Source organism: Panulirus ornatus, chromosome 1, assembly GCF_036320965.1.
Source record: "Panulirus ornatus isolate Po-2019 chromosome 1, ASM3632096v1, whole genome shotgun sequence".
Classification (NCBI taxonomy): Eukaryota; Metazoa; Arthropoda; class Malacostraca; order Decapoda; family Palinuridae; genus Panulirus; species Panulirus ornatus.
This window is the reverse complement of record NC_092224.1, coordinates 91,366,831-91,388,535: the sequence shown is the minus strand read 5'-3', so window position 1 is coordinate 91,388,535 and position 21,705 is coordinate 91,366,831. Positions and strand designations below refer to the sequence as shown.

Below are 21,705 nucleotides of genomic sequence, written 5' to 3'. Positions count from 1 at the left end.
TTTGTACATACCTCCGGAACATGTGAGACAAGTTATGTTAGGTCCGTTACTACAATACCTCACGAGACTTATATGTGCTTACGTCTTCAACTTGGATATACTTCTGCTGTTTGATCTTTGTTAAAGGAGGCATTATCATAGAGTTCACTACTGTAGGGAGTGAGTTACTGCAGGTGGATTTTATTATAAGTGAAGCTTTAAAGATATGTATATTCATACCTTAATATCATCATCATAGTAGCGGCCTGGCCAGAGATTTACCTGTTTGTAAAGGGAACGAAAATCAAGCACTCTTTCAGGTGATGTATGAAGAAAATTGCGTGTTATCAAGGGACACAGCGATGACGGAAGCGTTTCCAGACTAGTTTACGACGACTTATGACGATGGTTGAGACTACGAAGTTTTGGCTGTTGTTACCCAACCACCAGCATTAGCCTATCCTTCTTGGTCGTACATTGCTTGAAGCTCACGGGAGACGGCATTCCATCCCTTGACTTTTCGCTTTCTCATCTCTATGAATTTCATACTCAGGCTGACCAGTGATTAGCCATAAGATTAATCATTATAACACGTCTAAGTGTGATAGGGGACGTATCAACACGGGGCAGGAGACTTGTGATGGGTCGACTGACATGCAGCATCACACACGAGCTCACTGTGAGATCTACAGGCAAAATGCAAGACGCCGTGTAAGTGAGGCTTCACATGTTGTGCAAGAGTGTCAAATTGAGGGCCTGTATAATGAGTAAACTGCAACATTTACGAGTCTGCTTCTCGTTAGCCTCTTAATTCGCTGTGCTGGGAAATGGGTGTGCGGAGTTCTTCCATACTTTGCACATATAGTATACCGTAACCACGACAGTAAGACCACTGTGTATGATGGGATACCCTTACCTATGACCTGAATCGTAGTCATGCGCAAGGGGTGATGGAATGAACATATATGAGTAGCACTTCGTCTGTGCCATTATCTCATATAAGGATGTGAAGCAGGAAGCAAGAAGTGTGTGCTTGGTTAAGGAGGAGGACCTGGCTAACCCACAGTGAAAAGGTTTATTTTCTGTCAAGGAAGACTGGTCCCTCAAGACGCCGCTTTAAGTGAGGCTTCACATGTAGTGCAAGAGTGTCAAATTGAGGGCCTGTATCATGAGTAAACTGCAACATTCTAAGAACCATGCGAGTTAACCTTTCAATGAGACTAGTGAAAAAAGAATCGAGATATGGATGGATGTAGGTTTTGAAATACCCTAATTCTGCCTAGCAGCCTAGTCCTTGAGACACGTCGGAGAGGTTGGTTGGGGAGGACTTTAATACATGTTTATTGAACTTATGATGGCGGACTGACCGTGAATGTTGACGGCCACACACTGAATAGTATGACTATGCTGAGTCGTCTGCTGCTGCTGGTCCAAAGATGCCAGCTAGGCAACAAGACTCGAAATTTAATATTATTAGTGTCGTTGAAAATCGCTGTTTTATACATTCAACAATTTCACAGACATTAGATATTAAAGTGTGAAAGTGTGAGCAATTTCAGAAAGAAAGAAATGAAACCATTACTAATGATGGAATTGGTTTTATACATACAACGATTTTACAGACATTAAAAATTAGACTGTGAAAGTGTGAGCAATTTCAGAAAGAAAAATATTGAAACCATTGATATTGATTTTAAACCCACGACATTTTATTCTTTGCTTCTTTGATACAAAAAAAAAATCCTTGTGTAAAAACATGATACCTACTCCATCATTATAAGAATAAAAAAATGTCAGCGTGACCGTACTGATATTAAAACTGTTCATGTCTGATAAAGATTAATTAGAACCAAATAATTTTTCCCCATTTTTTTCTAGAATGCTCATGATACGTCTCTATAGTAGTCACACCGAATATATACACTAAACCATTTTGTAAATGACGAATACATGTAAGTAATGATGAATTATTCGAAGAAATCCCTTTATGCATATATGACTTTGTTGGAATTTGTTGATAATGAAACATCAGTTCAGGTATGATGAAGTAGGTATTCTTTGCTCAATGTGGTTATCATCATTGTTTGTAAATCGAACATTTAGATTGTTACGTAACGTTTCAGGCGTTCCTTAGGGCCTCGTCCATATTCTTTCTGATGTCCACATTCATTTCCTGAAGGCAGAACCATTTACCATTATCTTGATCGCTGATATATTTTGAATATCCAAGGTGTCATTAGGAAAACTAGATTCAGATATCAATTCTCGCGTTTAGTAGTTTCCTCCCCCCACCAAGCACAGAGTAAGAGGGTGTTTCCTATAAAAACTCCACAGACCGAATGTTTTCAGGACATGAAATCATGCCCCTCCGCTACGGTGACGAGGGTACAAAAATATCAATTGACTGATGTGATGGAACAGGTATGTATCTCGAGTGGGCGAGTGTACAAAATGTTCTTGTTATTTTTCAGTCTACCTCAAGGATACTCGATGCTTAGACCTTCCATATTCTTGATTCAGGAACGCTTGGGGGCTTTATTCCCTATCGCACCATTCTGGACCCCAAATCCTTCAACGGCAATAGAGATAATCTCGCCAATTCAACTTCCGCAGTTTTATGTCCTCACAGCTAAGGTGACGGTTTTCAGATGCCACTAGTGAGTTGGGCCACATTTACACATTTGTCAGTGGCTTGTAAGTAGCACTGCTAGCGCACATTGGAAGTCGTTCAAACTCATTTGTACATCTTACATACACACACACACACACACACACACACACACACACACGCGTAAACCTCTTTTCCCATCTCAAACTAGTAATCGCAAGCACCAATCGCATACACACACCCGACCTGTGCCAATAATGGCACAACCTAGAACGATTCTTTGAAAAAGGACGATACAGAACTTGAACTGACGAATCTGTACACACACACACACACACACACACACACACACACACACACACACACATTCACATAATTCGCTTTAGATATTTACATCAATTGAAAATCAATTCTATGAACAGCAAGGTTAATGTTTCAATGTATCTTTGATGGAAAGAGGTGGGGATTGTACACAGTGCTTTGCAACGAACGTGACATCGCATGGTCTAACGAACACTTGTTAAATTTGTGTACTGAGCCATGATGACAGGCTAGCTCAGGCCCGACGACACCAATGGGCCTATTTTTTTCCTATTCTGTTAAACCTATTACATTTGGGGAAGGTGTGACGTTCTTTCGCCACAGAGACGTACGTCAAGCCTAGCCTGTGTTTACAGTTAACGCGCCTGAGGGTCTGAAGGTGTCATGGCTTCATATTTCGTCCACATTCTACTCCGCGATCGCCTATTAGGCCTACATCCACTAAACCATTATTCATTTATCATTTCATTTATTCACATCACCACCCTCTTTGGTCTGTGGTCCCACCCGGTGGACATGGCGGGTTTTCTGAGCGATACAAGGGCTCTATAGAATTACAGTTACGTGCGAGGCTTAACTTGTAAGGTGCAATCGGATCCACTAGGGTAGTATAACCTGCTACTATACTTCTCCCAACCACAACCAACTCCGTAGGCCTGCCGTGGTGGTGAGGTGAATGAACCTACTTTACCTTTACTATATAAACCACTGAGCATGATATTATGACACTTGAGGAAAGTGGTACGACCCTTGGGTATATTGGCCTTGTTTCAATAAGGGTCAGGTCAAAGGATAGGCCATTATACTCAAGGGTGGTACCATCATGCTCAAGGGTGGTACCATCATGCTCAAGGGTGGTACCATCATGCTCAAGGGTGGTACCATCGTGCTCAAGGGTGGTATCATCATGCTCAAGGGTGGTACCATCATGCTCAAGGTTGGTACCATCATGCTCAAGGGTGGTATCATCATGCTCAAGGGTGGTACCATCATGCTCAAGGTTGGTACCATCATGCTCAAGGGTGGTACCATCGTGCTCAAGGGTGGTACCATTATGCTCAAGGGTGGTACCATAATGCTCTAGGATGGTAGTCATGCTCATGAATGGTACCATTATGCTCATGGGTGGTACAATCATGCTCAAGGGTGGTACCATAATGCTCAAGGGTGATACTATCATACTCCATGGTGGTACCATCATGCTCAGGGGTGGTACCATTGTTTGAGTGGCACCATCATGCTTAGGGGTGGCATCATCATGCTCAAGGGTGGCATCATTATGCTCATGGGTGGTACCATCATGCTCAAGGGTGGTACCATCGTGCTCAAGGGTAGTTCCATCGTGCTCAGGGGTGGTACCATCATGCTCAAGGGTGGTACCATCATGCTCAAGGTGGTACCATCGTGCTCAGGGTGGGTACCATCATGCTCAGGGGTGGTGCCATCATGCCCAAGGGTGGCACCAAGCTTGTTTGGGTGGTACTGTTATGCTCAAGGGTGGTACTATCATGCTTGAGTGGTACCATCATGCTCAGGGGTGATACCATCATGCTCAAGGGTGGTACCATCATGCTCAGGGTGATACTATCATGCTCAAGGGTGGTACCATCATGCTCTGAGGTGGTTCATCATGCTCAGGGGTGATACTATCATGCTCAAGGGTAGTAGCATCATGCTCAAGAGTGGCACCATCATGCTCAAAGGTGGTACCAGCATGCTCGAGGGTCGCACCGCTATGCCTAAGGAGTTGGATGTCCCCGCCCGATCCACAGACGTTACAATCGTGCGCTACTGCTAGTTCACCAGGCGGCAAAGAACGTTGGTGGACACGATGCACCCCACCAGCTCCAGCAGACCACAGGCTGAGGAAGGAGACATCCGGGTCTCTCTTTAACGAAAAACTGGCGGGGGTACATTTGTTCCATGAAACTTCAGGCATAATTATAGAGTTACATTCACTGAGCTGCAAAGGTTAGAAGATCCTAGGAGCGTGAGAGTTTAGTGAAATGGATAGCGCGACCAACCAACTTGCGTCAAAGTCCAGTATACGACAAATTATTAGAAAGATTGGACAAAGATGTACTACCCTTGCCTATCATGGCTTACTGAGGAGCCAAACAGTTCCGAGGACGCCTGGGAAGGTTTCATAGATCGCCAAGTAATGCGTAAGTTCATGGAACTCAGTGACAGTAAAAGAGTGCGAAACAAATCACATCAACTGAGGGGTGCATAATTGTGGTCCTCACGGCAAAAGGGAAGGACATTAAGCGGCATACTCAAAGTGACGGTGTTCGCTTTTGAAGCGTTGAGTGGTCACAGTGCGGGAGATTTATAATGTCCGTTGCGGGAGACTTCATCTGATTGCACGAGTCTCCTGCCCAGTGCCAGAGATTTAGCACGACTGCAGGCAACAGCTACACCACGGCTTCCTAAGCTTCAGGTATGGGATAGATAGGGGAGATCCAAAGGTAAGAGCAACGGGATAGGTATGGGATAAACAATGCTTTCAACATAACATCACCATTAGCATTTTGCAGTAGGTTCTTGGGCTCATCATGCGCGTGGCGTATGTTCAAATATTTCAGCTTATCTGAGATGGATTATAGGCGGGCTTAGCGGTGAGGAACATTGATGGCAAGTTACTTCTTTGGGTTTCGACAGCGTAGAGATTATTGTCAAAGAGGTGCAATGAACGACCGACGGGTTAAGTCAAGTCTTAATACGATTGTAGTGGTAAGTCGCTCACTGATAAACTGATATTTCAGGTGGTGTTTGGAGGAGAAGCTTATGTAGGTCAAAAGCTGAGGCCCAGAAGTTTTTGTAGATTCACTGTTTTACCGCCACTTTGAAAGAAGCTTTTATATAAGCCATTGTATAATGCTAATGACACAATTCTTGTTCCTCAGGTGTGGCCAGGCTGGGCCCGTAGTACACTGTGACCGACAAACGGGCGGCAGGCAGTAACCTACTGTGGACTTCGAGGTCACTCGGACAACACGGCTGGGCGGCGGCTGCAAGGATATACCGTTGTCCGTCTGTCACCGACGCTCACCTCGCAAGAAACAATCGTGACTAGATCACCACCAGCTCTGTGATACCCCTCACTCATCTATATCCCGTATCGCCTCGTCCAGCACAACGCTAACACACAGTTCATTGGTTGGCCATCATTGGAACACCGCTGCAAAAATGGAGTACAAAAGTTTTGACAGTTTGTTAACGCAACTGGGAGTCGGACGATGGACTTTCTTCATGTATATTTCATATTTTATGTGTAAGTACCAACATAGACACTTAATTTTCTTTGTTTTCTTTCTCATAAACTTCTTAAGGCTGTATGACATCTAATTGGAAATATATGATCACTAAAGAGACTAACATTTTCAGTTTTTATGATTACAGGGAAGGGCCAGGCAGCTTTTAAACATCTTAAAGGTACTTTTGAAATTTTTAGTGGTTATTCAGGAAATTCACTTTTATGATTATGCATGATGGTTTTCACCAGATAAAAGAGCATGCACTTTGATGTGTATAATTCTTAACATTGCAAACAGTGTTAGCAAACATCTGATGGATATAGTTGTTAGTGCTGGCAGTGACATTGGCATAAAACTGGGGTCTTGTTTACAAGGAAACATCACATAATTCCACCTTGGAATGTGTCTGTTTTGGTGGAACTGGCAGAATTTTATTGATCGCAGATACATTATTTTGATTAAATGATTGAGCTAATACGTGCAACAAGTAATTTAAATGCCATGATCTCTCATGTTGTTATATTGTACGTTGTAAAGGAAGTCAGCGTTACTGTCAAGCATTTATGCTGGCGTTTTGTTTATCTCTTTACAAACGTCACTTCTGTGATAAACTGTCATGATATGGCATCTTTAGTCTGTATAGTTAATTTCTCCATAAATAGTAGGCCTAAACAAATTAGTATCAAGTGGTCTTACCCTAAACTATGCTGAATATGAATGAAGTAGGCCTAATTCTCGATAATGAACAGTAATGGCCACGATACAATCCCAAGATCGAACAAGACACTATAAAATTGAATTCACAGCTCACTGAGAACCAGATCATGTCTAGATTTTTTTCATTTACTAAGATAATGAATTGAACGCAACCTTAACTTTATTCCTTACTTAAAGTCTGTTTTGAGGTTACAGATTGTTACAAAAGAGAATGATTACATGATTTAAGATGGCGAATTCCATCCACTTAGTCGAGCTTGTAATAATCTTTGACCCAAAAGCTATTGATACCTTACATAGATCAAACAACTTTCAAGACTGAAAAAACATTCGTGGTTTTGTGGTTAAGATTTCGCCCCGTGGATCTCACGAGAATGTGATCGAGGTAGGAGGAAACATGGGTTACCTGACGCAAGACATAGTGGTGAACAGTAACAAACAAAATTCTAGCTCCGAAGAGATAAGTAATAAAGGCTGCACAAGTTCATTTTGATTTCTCGTAAAGTGCTGATACTTGCTGCCAGGTGATGATGTTGACGCCATCATGTTGTGGTTGATAGGCTACGTGTACAATGGTACTGTAGAGCTAGGCTACAGATACCCGCCCGTGGCGGTTTGTTCCTCTTGTTACTGAACAAGTGCTCTCATGCCTAGAATAGTGCACGGTTGGAAGATCTGAATCCAAATGTATTATTATTTTTTTTACGTGCAAAATTTGCATACGCATTTCATGTGTGAAGATGATTTGTTCCATATGAGAAGAACTCAAACATCGCCCCAGACAACTGACAACTGTTTTCACTTTGTGTTAGGTATTTGAAAAGTAACCTAACTGTGGAAGTGGTATTGATGCATTTGGCTCTACAGCCAAAAGTAAATGTCTTTTAACCTTTTCGTTTTTCGTTCCGACGGTACTATATAGCTGTCTCTCCCCCTGATAAAACACCTCTTTTTATTTTCATTTTTCACCCATTAAGTCCGCCATGGGTGACTCACCTTCAGAACTCTGCTTGTCCTCGCATTTTGAAAAAACTTTGCTTCTCACATTGTGCAAGACTTCAACGAATTTCTTTAGCTGTTCAACATTCTTGTGGTGGCAAGATTTACTGAGATGTCTAAGCTTACAGTTTTATCAAGCCACTTTTTGTTTGGTTAAGTAGATAAGGTTTTCTCGATGTTTTCCCACATGTCGGGCGGGAACCTCGGGCAATAGCCTATCCTCTGTAGCGTAACAGAATTTGCGTTTGCTCCAGAAACTGTACGCTAAATAAACCTCCTTGGTAAGTCACTTAAAACTACATTTATTCACGTAAGTCACGTACTGCAGGGTTGAGTGTATTACTTGATTACGGTAACTGATTATACCAAATATTGTTAATAGTTCCATGTATACCAAGAATTGTTAAAAGTTCCACGTTGGCTAACAATGCTGCACACCTTGTTTTGGATCTGATTATCCGTAAAAAGGCTTCGACAAATCATCTTTGATAATAATTGCCGTGTAATGGTGCGTCGGGTTTTGTAGTTTGGGGTGAAAAAAAAAAGAAAGAAAATGGTTCCCAAACACACCACGAAACTTGGTCATTTATGTACAACCCCAGCTCTTTCTGCTGTTTAAAGAAGAGCATCCATAGGAAGTTCTGGATGATAGATGATGCTGTCTTTATTACCGTTAACGTCCTCACCACAGGAAGAGCAGGTGTGGTGAGTTTCCTTCCACAATGTTATTTTTCCCGTGTATTCGTATTCAGAGGAACAGAATCAGACTTGACAGATCAGGATCATCATCACCCGAAAGGAAGAACAGGAGGCTGCCTGCTTGCCTGGTCATTTGCCTCCCGTGGTGTGGGATATTGATACAGTAGGTTTGGTTGACCAGCTGGTTCACCTCGAGTAAGATGTCAGAGGTCAAGGAATTGAAGGTCTGGTGACCTGCAAGCTCATCTCAAGAAACAACTTCGATACAAAACAGCAACTTGGGATGTTAAACAATCTTTATTCTGTTTCCTCTGTCTCATACACATACATATGGCAGACAGGCAGACACAGCGGTTTATTAGTAAGAATTGCATAGCTGCGTGTTAACATTAAATTGTGCACATGTTTACATGTCAGAAAGTCTATATTTCAAACGCGTCAAGAAAAACATTGATAAAAAGTGAAATTAAGACTCAAATTAAGTAAGAAATACATACAGGGCATAAGTAAAAGTAATACAGTAAAGTTTGAATTACAAGTGAAGTGAATTTAGTGGTAATATATGGGATGCCAGAGTTCCACAGCCTATCATCACAGCGGAAGGGTTGGAGGTCATGTAAGCCCCCGTGTTGCCCTAGCACTAACATCCCGCCGCTCTGGTGGTAATAAATAGGTCACGATGTTGTGGCGCCTCCAGGAAACCATGTCCAGACCTGAGGCGCAGTACCTCACGCCCCTGGATAAGTGTAGTTAGGTGGAGTAGATGGAGGGCATCATGATACCCAGCGTGGTTAAGGGACCAAGAGTTAAGGGTCTGTACTGTCTTCAAGCGAACCATCACGGAAATTTATTCATCTCATTAGGAAGTCAGTATGAGGGATCTGGGACTTAACCATCCATATCAAAAGATCTTATTTCATCCACCAGATCACTGCGACTTGTACCACTGCGGTACGACCCTTGGGTTTGATGGATTGGCCTTTCTGACCTGACCTTCAAAGGTCGGGTTAAAGACCTTGCCATCAGACCCAAGGGTTATTTTATGGCTCAGGCCATAGGGTGTGCCTGGTGTCTCTCATGATGTTCATTAAACCTAGACAGGCTAACTTTATGTGTTCCAGGGGCGCTCCTGCTGCCGTACTTCTCGCTGGGAGGAGCCTTCTACAACCCGGTGGTGGAGCACTGGTGCCGGGTCCCTCAGCTGGAGAACTCCTCGTGGAGCCTCGAGCAGCGCCTCAATTACTCCATACCCTGGTAGGTTCCTCCGTCCTGGCCCAGTGACGATCTGAAGGGCGTCCTTCTTCTGAACTATCCTGTCTCTATCTATAGTTGTGGGTGTGGAGGAGCCTTCTGCTGTACTATCCTGTCTCCATCTATAGTGATAGGTGGGGAGGAGCCTTCTGCTGTACTATCCTGTCTCCATCTATAGTGGTGGGTGGGGAGGGGCCTTCTGCTGTACTATCCTGTCTCCATCTATAGTGGTGGGTGGGGAGGAGCCTTCTGCTGTACTATCCTGTCTCCATCTATAGTGGTGGGTGGGGAGGAGCCTTCTGCCGTACTATCCTGTCTCCATCTATAGTGATGGGTGGGGAGGAGCCTTCTGCTGTACTATCCTGTCTCCATCTATAGTGATGGGTAGGGAGGAGCCCTCTTCATTACTACCCCGTCACCATCTGTACATAGTGGGAATGTCGCATGTTATAGCTGTACTGCAGCTGGTAACCTATTTGTAGACCCTTAGGTCTTCAGTCACTTAGCGTCCCACCAACATGTCTCACCTGCACTCTGTATACCATCAGTTAAAAAAAAAACTTAGTTTAACTGAAGAATACAGTGAACATGACTTCACTTAACATAGGGAATCATTAAATCGGATTTAATGTCCGTCCTTCCGTAACAATGAAGATGTTTTTCATGTTCATTTATAACGATTGAGATGGAATAAGTATGTACTTGTAATGAGAGAAGTGCCCAACCATACAAAGCAGATCCAAACCAGGAGAAAGTACCTGAATCAGAAAGAGTCGGAATTCGTAAGACTAACACCACGCACCGGCTGGACGGTACGGCTCTCATGTACCATTAGTGGTACATGTACCCCCGGTTGTGAACCACTTGTCTAGACCCCACGCACCGTACGTAGCACGCGTGGTACACCGAGCATCGGTAAGAAACCACTGTGCTGTGCCATAGAGTGAGAAAGACCATTAGAATCTATAACCACACCCACGAAACTGCCCTCCACTTAATCAGTCATGGACTTTATGACCTTATTTGATTCCTATACGAAGATTATACATACGGCGAAGGTAACTCTAGATCCGCATTTGGCTCTGCTGTCCTTCCTTCACGATGAATTGGCACAGCCAAAGTCCTTGACGTGGTACGAGTTACAAAAGGTGGTGTAGGGACCTCTTAGTGACACTCTGTGGGCAGGGACCTCCCAGCAACACTCTGTGGACAGAAACCTCCCAGCAACACTCCCTGTGGACAGGAACCTCCCAGCAACACTCTGTGGACTGGGACCTCCCAGCAACACTGTGGACAGGGACCTCCCAGCAACCCCCTGTGAAAGAAACCTCCAAGCATCACTCTGTGGAGAGGAACCTCCCAGCAACACTGTGGACAGGGACCTCCCAGCAACACTCTGTGGACAGGGACCTCCCAGCAACACCCTGTGAAAGAAACCTCCAAGCATCACTCTGTGGAGAGGAACCTCCCAGCAACACTGTGGACAGGGACCTTCCAGCAACACCCTGTGGGCAGGAACCTCCTAGCAACACTCTCTATGGACAAAAACCTCCCAGCATCACTCTGTGGAGAGGAACCTCCTAGCAACACTCCCTGTGGACAGGAGCCACCCAGGAACAACCCGCTGTACCCTGACTCAGCAGATCATCAGTGTGGGACGAGGGAGCCACGGTGATCAGTAGTATACCTCAACGCCGGAGCCAGGAGGAACACTTCTCTCGAAATAGGATGGTTAGTAGCATGGGGCAAGAGGCAGTTGGACAGAAGATACAGGTTAGAAATAGGAAAGAAAAAGACAGTCATAGGGTGTACGGGTGTAGGTTTTGCTGGGGTGTACGGGTGTAGGTTTTGCTGGGGGTGTACGGGTGTAGGCTTTGCTGTGGGTGTGTGGAAGGGTTTTGACGGAGGCGTATTCTTATTCGTGTGCGTCTTCCTCAGGGAGGAGCGTGGTGGGCAGCTGGAGCGGTCCCGCTGCCGGATGTACGTGCGAGACTACGAGGCCGTGGCCGACCTGCCCTGGACGCCCGACCTGCTGCAGACGGCCATGGAGGAGGAGAGCAGCCTCCAGACCCGTCCCTGTGACGACTGGCAGTACGACACCTCCACCTTCACCTCCACAGTCACCATGGAGGTAAGGACACACACACACACACACACACACACACACACACACACACACACCAATGAACCATAACTTAGACGTCAGAAAGGCGCTCAGTTCTCTCCTTTTCTCTTAATTAATCATTTTTAGTCTTCATCATTCAGGCCTAACTGTTCAGGATCACTGAAGCCTAACTAGACCAGCTTTCGTTTCTTCCCATTGGTCGACTCTGTGGGTAACAACGGTAGGGTTGTAAAGGCTTCGAGCGGTTAAGTCATGCTCGGTGTGAGGGCTGTGTGGTAACTGAGAACTCGTAACCCGTCGCCCGGTCAGGTCGTGCAGGTGTGGTGGATCGGGAGAGAGGACCAGTAAGAGCGGGAGAGAGAGGACCAGTAAGAGCGGGAGAGAGGACCAGTAAGAGCGGGAGAGAGAGGACCAGTAAGAGCGGGAGAGAGAGGACCAGTAAGAGCGGGAGAGAGGACCAGTAAGAGCGGGAGAGAGAGGACCAGTAAGAGCGGGAGAGAGGACCAGTAAGAGCGGGAGAGAGAGGACCAGTAAGAGCGGTGCAACAGCCACTACCTGGTACCACCGTGTACCGGTGAAGGTCCTCCCGTTGTTAGGTTCGCCAGGACTGCGCCTGGCAGGGGCGTTTGTCTCATGACGGCCACAAGACCTTCCGTTTTTTTTTTTTTTTTTTTTTACCTGTTGCTGGCGGCGGAGACTCGAGGCTGGCTGACGTAAAAGTTTACCCTCCTGAGTGCGCTAAACACACACACACACACACACACACACACACACACACACACACACACACGTAAAATGTCACCCGTTCATTACATCTCTCTCTCTCTCTCTCTCTCTCTCTCTCTCTCTCTCTCTCTCTCTCTCTCTCTCCCCTAGTTTCCCGGTAGAGGACGACCGACTCCCTGACAGAAGCTGGTCCGGGTAACTAGTTGTGGCGGCCAGACAACGTCTTTCGAAGTGCAACAAAAGCCGGAATTCCTGTAACTTTTCTCTTTTACGTTCCTTCAGACGATTTTCTGGAGGTACTGCAACAAGCGCTTTGAATTCTCCCGAGTAGTGTGGGAGAGTCCTGGACGTGTGTTTAATTACCTGTCGGGGTCCAGGTTGGGTTGTGTCGTGACTGTGGGTACGTTTCAGCAGCGGCTTGAACTGGATATTCACTCGGGTGATGGACGGTAAGCAGGACACAATTGGCGTTCGAGGATTTCATGGCCACTGTTTTCTTCTATGATTAGTCAGTGATTAATACATTACTCGCTCAGAGTTGGTCTTGGAGGTGGCTGTGAGCCACGAGACGAGGATTAAGATATAGTCATTTGATTATTTGTCCGCGTGATGTGGCGGAGTTGCGGAAGATGGAATGTCACACGGTGTATCGAACTCATCTACAGCAGTCGGCAACGTGAGTATAAACCTCTCCAGTACGGCCCTTGGGTATGATGGCCCGGCTTCTGACCTGATCCCCAAGGGACCAGGCCATCATACCCAGGGATCACACTGTCGTGATCCACGGTAAACGCGGAGGGACGGAGCAGGGTTCATGTGTTCCAAAGTGGTATGTTTCAGGTCACGCTCTACGGACGTGAGACCTGAACACTGGATGCTGACGTGATGTCGCAACCCCAAGTGTCGATCGACCCAGGAGGAAAAGTTCCCTCTGGTGGAAATGATGTGGGAAAATGATTACCAGCTATCATCTGGGACCACCAGTAGCCTTCATCGGGGAGGATGGTACGAAACCTGGAGGAGATCGTGCACACAAGGTCGTGTTCAGAGGGAGTATGATCCTGGTTCGAGCAGACCGACTCGTCGGGATGAACGCAAAGCTCCTGGCTGGAAGAGATCAGTCGGTCACAGGAGAGATATGTGGGGGTTGAGGGAGGAGATGGCTACCTAGTGAGCGCATTAGGAAGTCGCCTGGTGTGTTAGGCAAAGGGGCGAGGACATCACCGTCATCGCATTGCCGGAGGTGAAGGGAAGTAACGAAACGTCTCCTCCTTTGCAGTGGGACCTGGTGTGTGGGAGGGCCAGCCTGAGCCCCTTCTTCCAGAGCTTCTACTTCTTCGGCACGGCTGTCGGGGAGCCTCTCATGGGCTTCATGGCTGACAGGTGAGGGCGGACGAGAGAGAGAGAGAGAGAGAGAGAGAGAGAGAGAGAGAGAGAGAGAGAGAGAGAGAGAGAGAGTGAAGTGAAGTGAGTGAGTGAAGAGTCGAAAGAGCATTAGTGTTATGTGTTGAGTTCATTATATATATATATATATATATATATATATATATATATATATATATATATATATATATATATATATATATATATATATATATATATATGAGTAGGTTTTGTGTTTACCTTATCTGTTCATCTGAAAAATATTTGTACGCCTGCGGGGCCTCATGTCTTAACCTCGCATATTTTACTTCAACCGAACTTTTCTTTCCATTTGTGTTTGTTCTTCACGCTGGAGCGTTCCACCTTCCACTCAGTTTATTAGAGTCGCCCATTATTATCATCAGTATTTCCTCACGTGTCTGCTTGCGCTCCTCTTCACGCGTTCCTCCCATGTACCGTCCCCAGCCGATATTCTCCAATCCATAGAGGAACTTGGAAGTAATCTAATGCAATTTCCCGATATGACAAGATTACATTCATTCTCTCCCACACCCATGGCAACACACCAGCCATGTTTACAACGCTTCCAGTGGCATTTCAAGTGTATGTGTGCATTCCTACATCACACATATGGAGACGCATCACATGGACCGTGTGTCCTTATATGTAAAACAAGAGTATTCAGTAGTTTGCTCCGACCTACACAGTGGGGTCACTACACCACTGCTTTTACAGTCTCTCTCTCTCTCTCTCTCTCTCTCTCTCTCTCTCTCTCTCTCTCTCTCTCTCTCTCTCTCTCTCTCTCTCTCTCTCTCTCTCCCCATCAGCTTTAATGCGTGTTGGTGTTGTAGTGTCCTTTAGTGCCAGTTCACTTTTGAACTTATCGCTTAGTTCCTCGCGTATTTTCTCATCCTCAGACAACCCATCCTTCCTCCGTGCAATGTAGCTTAATTACCTCGCTCAAATACTGGCCCTCAACTCCTGATAGACGTGTGGAACAGCTTTGGCTATTTTTGTACTTGCCTCGTTACGAGTGTTTTGATCAACGTCTCTCTCTTTCTCTCTCTCTCTCTCTCTCTCTCTCTCTCTCTCTCTCTCTCTCTCTCTCTCTCTCTCTCTCTCTCTCTCTCTCTCTCTTACCTCACCATCATAAGGTACACTCGTTCCCAGTTCCTCCTAACTATAAAAGAACTGACGCGATGTGCTGTGTCGCGTACATCTCCCAGTGTACAATCCTGTGTCTTACAGCTTTCGGGGATGTTTCATCTCTCTCTCTCTCTCTCTCTCTCTCTCTCTCTCTCTCTCTCTCTCTCTCTCTCTCTCTCTCTCTCTCTCTCTGTCTCTCTCTCGATGTCGTAAATACCCGTCCGTGACGGTGTTGTGTGTCTCCCCCGGGTGTATGACTCCATCTTCACCAGGTCGTGTTGCATGAAAGTCACCTTGCGTGATGATGTTTACAGGTTCGGCCGGAGGTGGGTGGTGATCGGGTCAGCGATGGTGTTCGGTGTGACAGCCATCTCCTCAGCTCTGGTTCCCCTGTATTCTCTGGTCCTCGCCGGCCGCTTCGTCCTAGGGATGATCCACGCCATCATAGGCCCTGCTTACATTCATGGTATGCTAATCTGTGTGCAGCACTGTTCACCAATATTTTTTTTTTTTATTTACCTGATCGTACATACGTATTTTGCCTTTTATCTTATTCAAGTTTTGTGGGGAAAAAATTGGTTTATATAGGACGAATGGTGATGTGTGATTGACAATGCTTCTCTCTAGGCCTGGTTTAGGGTGAAGAATTAGATGCATGTAAGTTGACCTGGTTTAGAGTGAAGGATTAGATCCATGTATGTACTTTGACCTCTGGACTACGAAGGAACGACCCTTGGGTGTGATACCCTGAGGGTTTGACCTTAAAAGATAAGGTCACAGGTCAAAGACGCTGGGTCATCATACCCAAGGGATCGTACCTTTAGAAAGCAGTCCTGATTGACAACCTCGCTGTTAATATGGTCGTTCATCTCCTCCTCCTCCTCCTCCTCTCACCTGACAGGTACGGAGGCGTGCCCTACCAGCGCGCGCACCATCATGGGTCTGCTGTCCACCGCGCCCTTCGCCCTCACGGGCATAATGTTCGGTGTGCTGGCCTACTTCGTCCGGGCCTGGCGAACACTTCAGCTCCTGTGCACCGTCCCGGTTGTCCTCCTGCTCCTTCAGATACCGTAAGATATGCCCGTGTTTCTCTCGAGGTCGATCGAGACGTACCGCACCATCTCCAATGTCATGTGGTCTCTTGTGGGCCCGAGCGGGTGCCTCTTTTCCAGTGTACCCGTGTGATTTAGTGCAACTGTATTGACCTATTTTGTATTGGTACGGGAAGAGGGTTCTACACCAGTTGGGGTCCTCCCACTCTCTCTCTCTCTCTCTCTCTCTCTCTCTCTCTCTCTCTCTCTCTCTCTCTCTCTCTCTCTCTCTCTCTCTCTCTCTCTCTGCGCTATCAGCAACTTTCTAAACCCATACTGTAGTACTTGATTGCATCTTCCCTAACGAGTCTGTTCGATGGTTCCTTGCTGTGACCCCTATCGGCTCCTCGTTTGCGTCTTGCATACATCTGTTTACAGTTCATGTTTTGAATTGGTTCATTAAGATTCAGAACTGTGAACAATTCGACCCCCAAGTCTTCCCCTTTTCCTTTTCCAAAGTGGGTAAAGGTATACCCTCTAACTTCTCACACTACATCAGTTCTCTTAATTCTATCATCATCTTTGTTGTCTTACCCCAGACCTCATCTCTTTACCTTAGACCTTTCTTTACCCCGTTATTTCATTCACTTGAACAAGGTTTTTCGAAACAAATCTTTATCTACGTGGTCTGCAGCGTACTGAACAACATCCTATCCTCCACGTAAGGGAACCCAGTTCTTATACTGAGCAGCAGACAGTTTTTCTTAGTCTTCATTCCTGATGAGATGTGTTAGGCCAAGGGTTGGGGGTCCAGTGTCAACTCGCAGGTCCCTCTCACGCACAGATTCATGAGCCTGGTTGTACGAGGGACATTCGTACGTACAGGGAGAGCGTTTTACACTCGTGGGGACACACGTTTCTCGATCTCAAATTTCTGTCGCATGTTTCCAGCTTCACCGTATTCAGTAATCGGAATATTGACTCCTGTATTCGTTTCATTTCCCTTAACAGTCTCTCATATACAGATCATTTCTGTATATGTATATGATAAATGTAACGTTGATGTTGATGAATGTAACGCGTTGATATTGATGATTGTAACGTGTTGATAATGATAAATGTAACGCGTCAATATTGATGAATGTAACGCATTGATATTGATATATGTAACGCGTTAATATTGATGAATGTAATGCGTTGATATTGATAAATGTAACACATTGATATTGATAAATGTAACGCGTTGATATTGATAACTGTAACGCGTCAATACTGATATATGTAACGTGTTAATATTGATAAATGTAACGCGTTGATATTCATAAATGTAACGCGTTGATATTGATAAGTGTAACGCGTCAATAATGATAAATGTAACGTGTTAATTTTGATAAATGTAACGCACCTGCAATTCCTTCATGATTATAATGATGACAACGCATGGGGGTGTGGTGATGTGTGTGGTGATGCTTATGGTGATTCGTGTTGTGATGTGTGTGTTGTTGCGTGTAGTGATGCGTGTGTTGATGCGTGAAGTAATGCGTTTGGTGATGCGTGTGGTGATGCGTGTGGCGGTGATGCGTGTGGTGATGCGTGTGGTGGTGATGCGTGTGGTGGTGATGCGTATGGTGGTGATGCGTGTGGTGGTGATGTGTGTGGTGGTGATGCGTGTGGTAGTGATGCGTGTGGTGGTGATGCGTGTGGTGGTGATGCGTATGGTGGTGATGCGTGTGGTGGTGATGTGTGTGGTGGTGATGCGTGTGGTAGTGATGCGTGTGGTGGTGATGCGTGTGGTGGTGATGCGTGTGGTGGTGATGCGTGTGGTGGTGATGCGTGTGGTAGTGATGCGTGTGGTGGTGATGCGTGTGATGGTGATGCGTGTGGTGGTGATGCGTGTGGTGGTGATGCGTGTGATGGTGATGCGTGTGGTGGTGATGCGTGTGGTGGTGATGCGTGTAGTGATGCGTGTGGTGGTAATGCGTGTGGTGGTGATGTGTCTGGTGATGCGTGTGGTGGTAATGCGTGTGGTAGTGATGCGTGTGGTGGTGATGTGTCTGGTGATGCGTGTGGTGGTGATGCGTGTGGTGGTGATGCGTGTGGTGGTGATGCGTGTGATGGTGATGCGTGTGGTAGTGATGCGTGTGATGGTGATGCGTGTGGTGGTGATGCGTGTGATGGTGATGCGTGTGGTGGTGATGCGTGTGGTGGTGATGCGTGTGGTGGTAATGCGTGTGGTGGTGATGCGTGTGGTGGTGATGCGTGTGGTGGTGATGCGTGTGGTGGTGATGTGTCTGGTGATGCGTGTGGTGGTGATGCGTGTGATGGTGATGCGTGTGGTAGTGATGCGTGTGGTGGTGATGCGTGTGGTGGTGATGCGTGTGGTGGTGATGCGTGTGGTAGTGATGCGTGTGGTGGTGATGCGTGTGATGGTGATGCGTGTGGTGGTGATGCGTGTGGTGGTGATGCGTGTGATGGTGATGCGTGTGGTGGTGATGCGTGTGGTGGTGATGCGTGTGATGGTGATGCGTGTGATGGTGATGCGTGTGATGGTGATGCGTGTGGTGGTGATGCGTGTGGTGGTGATGCGTGTGATGGTGATGCGTGTGATGGTGATGCGTGTGATGGTGATGCGTGTGGTGGTGATGCGTGTGGTGGTGATGCGTGTGATGGTGATGCGTGTGATGGTGATGCGTGTGATGGTGATGCGTGTGGTGGTGATGCGTGTGATGGTGATGCGTGTGGTGGTGATGCGTGTGGTGGTGATGCGTGTGATGGTGATGCGTGTGATGGTGATGCGTGTGGTGGTGATGCGTGTGATGGTGATGCGTGTGATGGTGATGCGTGTGATGATGATGCGTGTGGTGGTGATGCGTGTGATGGTGATGCGTGTGATGGTGATGCGTGTGATGATGATGCGTGTGGTGGTGATGCGTGTGATGATGATGCGTGTGATGGTGATGCGTGTGATGATGATGCGTGTGATGGTGATGCGTGTGATGGTGATGCGTGTGATGGTGATGCGTGTGATGATGATGCGTGTGATGGTGATGCGTGTGATGGTGATGCGTGTGATGATGATGCGTGTGATGATGATGCGTGTGATGGTGATGCGTGTGGTGGTGATGCGTGTGATGATGATGCGTGTGATGATGATGCGTGTGATGATGATGCGTGTGATGGTGATGCGTGTGATGATGATGCGTGTGATGGTGATGCGTGTGGTAGTGATGCGTGTGATGATGATGCGTGTGGTGGTGATGCGTGTGATGATGATGCGTGTGATGGTGATGCGTGTGATGATGCGTGTGATGATGATGCGTGTGGTAGTGATGCGTGTGATGATGATGCGTGTGGTGGTGATGCGTGTGATGATGATGCGTGTGATGGTGATGCGTGTGGTAGTGATGCGTGTGATGATGATGCGTGTGATGGTGATGCGTGTGATGGTGATGCGTGTGGTGGTGATGCGTGTGGTGGTGATGCGTGTGATGGTGATGCGTGTGGTAGTGATGCGTGTGGTGGTGATGCGTGTGATGGTGATGCGTGTGATGGTGATGCGTGTGGTAGTGATGCGTGTGATGATGATGCGTGTGATGGTGATGCGTGTGATGGTGATGCGTGTGGTAGTGATGCGTGTGGTGGTGATGCGTGTGATGGTGATGCGTGTGGTGGTGATGCGTGTGGTGGTGATGCGTGTGGTGGTGATGCGTGTGGTGGTGATGTGTGTGGTGGTGATGCGTGTGATGGTGATGCGTGTGATGATGATGCGTGTGGTGGTGATGCGTGTGGTGGTGATGCGTGTGGTGATGCGTGTGGTGGTGATGCGTGTGATGATGATGCGTGTGGTGGTGATGCGTGTGGTGGTGATGCGTGTGGTGGTGATACGTGTGGTAGTGATGCGTGTGATGATGATGCGTTGTGGTAGGTGATGCGTGTGATGATGATGCGTGTGATGGTGATGGGTGAGGGATGAGGGTTGATGAGGGTTTGGTGTGATGTTTATGGTTTTAAATAATGTTGCTTGTGAGGGTGGGGTGTGATGGTGAGGGTGTAATTGGGGGTGATGCTGTGGTGGTGAGGGTTAAAGGAGATCCGGGAGGGGGGTGTAAAGATGATGCGGGGATGATAAGGTGTGGGGGTGGGCTGTGAGGGTAAATGGTGTTGTGATATGCGGTGGGGGAAACTGTGTGGTGAGGTTGGGGGTGATGGGGGGTGGGAGGTTGTAAGGGTGATGGGGGTTGTGATGGTGTTGGTTTTGACCGTGATTTTTTAAATTTGTTTGGGGCCTGGCTAACCCCTCCTTCCTGGTGCAAGGTTTTAATTCCTGGCTTCTCCCCTAATTTGATAGCTTAAAATTTTTGGTTTTTTTTAACCCTTCATTTTTAAAATTTCCCCTTCTCTTCTATCTCTCTCTCTTTCATCTCTTACCCCTTCCTCTCTTCTCTCTCTTTTTCACCATCATTATCATCATCATCACCATCACCATCATCATCATCATTATCGTCATCAGATCAATAATTCCAGTGAGTTTCAGTCGGCAGAGGCAGCAGCAGGAGGCAGGGGAGGGCAGGAGGGTAAAGGCCGCGGTGGTCGGCTGGCCACCTGGTGGAGGGAGGTGACGGTGCTGGTGCGGACACCCGTCCTCCGTAGGGTCACCATAGGACTCTTCGGCTGCTGGTTCTGCGCCGGCATCACCTACTGGGGCATAAGCCTCTCAGGCGCCACCTTCAGGTAACACGATCTTAACCTTGTGTCTGCCACTAGTGTTACCTTGTTTGTGTGTGTGTGTGTGTGTGTGTGTGTGTGTGACACACCAGTGTTGCTTGTCTGTTATACACCAGTGTTACATGACGCACTTGTGTTTCTTGTGTGCAACATACGAGTGTTGCTTGTGTGTGACGCAGCAGGATTACTCGTGTGACAGTGTTACATGTCTTTGATATACCAGTGTTACTTATTTGTGACACGAGAGAGTTGATATATATGACGGACTGGTGTTACTTGTATTTGTGACCATTCCAGTGTTACTTGCGTGTGACGCATCACATTACTTGAATCCTCTACCGATCTCTGAATCATGGAGACTTGCTATCTGTGATCAATTGGTCGTAGACCTTCACTGTGTCACAGTGCGTCATCCAATTCCTGATATAGTGTACTCAGGTATGTGTGTGTGTGTGGTGGCACCTCCCTGTGTAGATCAGTCAAATGCGCAACACTGAACGACATTGTCCCCGTCATGCATAACCCTTGGTGCATGACACTGAAGCACCATGAACCTCAGACACTGTATCCCAATGATTAAACCTGCAGCAGGACATGCTTTGATCTAGTCACACACACATCACGAACACTTTATTTCCTTTTCTATTCTTGACGCGTGAATCTGTCTCAGTTTATGATACAGCGTTCTTGTGATATTAGGTTTCCAGTGAGTCTTAGAGAACAGTGATTGGCGAAGGT

General features: G+C 46.6%; 1 pseudogene; it reads left to right on the top strand.

The window, feature by feature from the left end:
- Positions 1 to 21,705, top strand: part of LOC139750869 (organic cation transporter protein-like) — a 249,495-nt pseudogene that overhangs the window by 38,100 nt on the left and 189,690 nt on the right.